The sequence below is a fragment of the Daphnia pulex genome, chromosome 12, assembly GCF_021134715.1.
Source record: "Daphnia pulex isolate KAP4 chromosome 12, ASM2113471v1".
NCBI classification, from domain to species: Eukaryota; Metazoa; Arthropoda; class Branchiopoda; order Diplostraca; family Daphniidae; genus Daphnia; species Daphnia pulex.
The window spans coordinates 5,915,738-5,918,692 of NC_060028.1; the positions used below are offsets into that span (position 1 = coordinate 5,915,738).

Here is a 2,955-nt window from a genome sequence, read left to right on the forward strand (position 1 = left end):
CCTGGAGCAATTGGTGAACGCGATAGGGCGTCGGCCTCGATATTGCGGTTTTCCGGCACCCACCGAGCGGTAAAATTGTATCGCGCCATCTGAAGACGTAGACGAGGGAGCCGCGGGTTGTCGAGCTTGTCTAAAGCGTAGTCGTTAAGAATCGGCACTAGGAGGCAGTGATCTGTAACCAAGTCGAAGTTGGGGAGTCCTTCTTTGAATTGGCGGCTTTGTTTCATGCCCCAAGAGGTGGCCAGGCATTCCGGTTCTATCATGGCGTATCTCGTTTAAGGCGGACGGAGGAATCTGGAGCCAGCTTGCACGACGTGCCACGTACCAGACTCGTTTTGTTGTTTTAGGATAAATCCGAGGCCGTTTAACAGAGATGCGTCGACTGCTAAAGATGTTGGACGGCCTGGGTCGTAAAAGGCGAGGTCTGGAACGATAGTTAGTGCACTGCGGGTGGCGCAGAATGCTTGTTCATGATCAACGGACCACTCCCAGGCGATATTCTTCTTTAAAAGTGGAGATAAGGGGGCCAAGGCTGCGGCGATCTTGTCGCTGAAATTCCTTACTTGTTGGCAGAGGCCGTAAAACGAACGCAGGTCTGTGACGATGGACGGCCGGGGAATTCCCGGATTGCTCGTGTTAGTTCCGGAATAGGCCGGAATCCGTCCGCTGAGATTTCGTAGCCAGCGAAAATAACTGTTGTGGTGGCGTAGACCGTTTTTTTTTGTTGAATGATACATTGTTGTCGTTGGCCGTTTTAAAAAGGATGCGTAGCAGGTCGACGTGTTCTTCATAGGTGCGCGAATGTATCACCAGGTCTTCCATGCAGCGGGCGGTGTTGGGGATGTGTCCGAAAATGTCGGAAAATCGGCGACCGTAATCATCGCCGGCGTGGCATATTCCCATGGGAAGGCGTGTGTACTGGTAGAGGCCCTCTGGCGTGGAGAACGTGGTGAGCGCCATGGATTCCTCGTCGAGCGCGCATTGATGATAGCCCTTTAGTGCATTCACCACCATAAAAAAATTCATTTCTTGGGGGATAGAACGCACCGATTGGAAAGGCGTCGGGCTGTCGAACTTCAAGCCAATAATAAACTTGTTGATCGGGCAATAGTCGGGGCAGAAGCGAATGCCGCCCTGCTTCTTAGGGACGACGACTAATCTGTGTATCCAGGGCGTAACTTCTTCCGGTCGTACTTTCCGGATTATTCCTTGTTTGAGTTGGCCCGCCAGTTCGTCGCAAAAAGGTAATTGGAGTGGTTCCGATATCGGGCGGGAGCCACGAATTTTCATGGGAACTGCTCCTTCTTTCAACACAAAATGGCAAGGAGGTCCAGCCATCACCCGACAAACTCCATCAAATACGCGTGGGACTTCTGCCATGAGTGACGCCAGGTCCGCTTCTTTCTGCGCCTCCGACGGCTGGAACGTGGGTCTAGAAGTTATGTGGTTGATGCGGGCGTGCGGGTATTTGGTGTGGAGCATGCCTAGTTTTCTCTGAGTCTCTGAGCAGAGTACCGGCTGTTGTAAGTCTTCCAGCACGTATAGGGTGGTGGCGACCTGGCGGGACACCCCGTCAGCCAATAGACTGTTGCGGCGAATGATCCGACGCAAGTGATAGCGTTTCCCGTGGCGGTGCGAGCTGCGACACCTGGGCGAAGTGGAATATCTGGGAATGAAATGTGGTAGAGCGAGTGTGGGATGGCATCTAGTTGAGAGCCGGTGTCTGGTAGCCCTCGGGTGGTCACTGTTGGCCCATTTGGATGGGCCACGATGCTAATGGTCACTGACTCCTCCTCGGTGATCGCTGCCACTCGTTGAACGTGAATGCTGCCCACATTCTTGGGTTCGCTCTCACCGGGACGTGCGGAAGCGTCGAGTACTTCATCTATTGTGGAAAGGGCCAAAAAGATGTTCCATCTTTCTTCCTATACCGGAAAAGAATCGCGTTCAGCTTCCAGGTCGAACGGCGGTGGTGAGCCGTAAGGCTTAAACGCCCTTGGTGGATTGACTGGTGGTGCTTTATGGGCTGCTGCGGCTGCTGCTATTGCGTCGGCGATAGTCGATAATCTCGCTGCCTGAGATTGTTAAAGTGCCACAATGATAAGTCACTCGGCTGTGATGCTGGATTGGCGTGAAGGCTCACGGAATCAAATGAAAAGCAAAAGCAATGCTGTGGTGTGTACCTTGTGGCGTCCCTGGCGGAGGCGTGGGGTAACTACCGCGGAAAGCAGCGAATGGCGGACAAAGCGTCACCGTTGTCGCGCGTGAGGCCCGTTTGACGATGGCGGTCAATGGGAGAGAAAGCTTGAATTCCGACACGCTGTTAAGGGAATAAAACGTTGCTCGTCAACTCGATTGTACAATAAGGTAACTGTTGGGGGGGGGGCAATATTAACCGCGGTGGTACCTGGACTTTGGTGTTGCGCACCTAGCGGCCGAAATGTGTGGCGCCACGTGAGGTGAACGTTTGCCGGCGAAAACACGAAAGAGACAACTAGGATATTAAGACAACACGGTTAGGAACAACTCAAAGTCGATAGAAATAGGTCAGCACCAACTGCGTCATGTTTAGACCAGCGTAATGGGGGTAAACAGTGTATTACCTTAAGTTGAATTGGGAGGGGACGAGAGCACAACGTGATGAATAGGCTAGCTAGCCAAGACTGACTGCCTTGCTCCTCTCAGCGTCGTCTGCTTGACTCGTCGTCTGCGGAGTCAATACAGTTTCTGCCTTGTTTTCCTCGGAATCTCGCAACAATTTTGAATTAAGTGATGTTCTTATTAATTTTTCGCGTGATCAAAAGAATATGTATAGAATCTTTGTTGCATTTATCTTCAATACAAACAAATTTGAACGTATTCATTTGTATGACTATATTTTAATGTATAGGAAGAATATACTAGCTTAAGGCTTGGTTGTTATTAGTATGCTACTTAAATCGTAGATTTAACTAG

At 51.1% G+C, this 2,955-nt stretch overlaps 1 long non-coding RNA gene across 1 annotated transcript; it reads right to left on the minus strand.

Moving 5' to 3' along the window:
• Positions 1-1,669: 1,669 nt before the first annotated feature.
• On the minus strand, positions 1,670-2,306 carry LOC124209135. The gene is made up of 2 exons (XR_006880790.1): positions 2,184-2,306; positions 1,670-2,075 (listed from the first exon to the last, which is right to left on the minus strand). It is a non-coding gene; the product is annotated as an uncharacterized LOC124209135 (long non-coding RNA).
• Between the last annotated feature and the right edge of the window lie 649 nt (positions 2,307-2,955).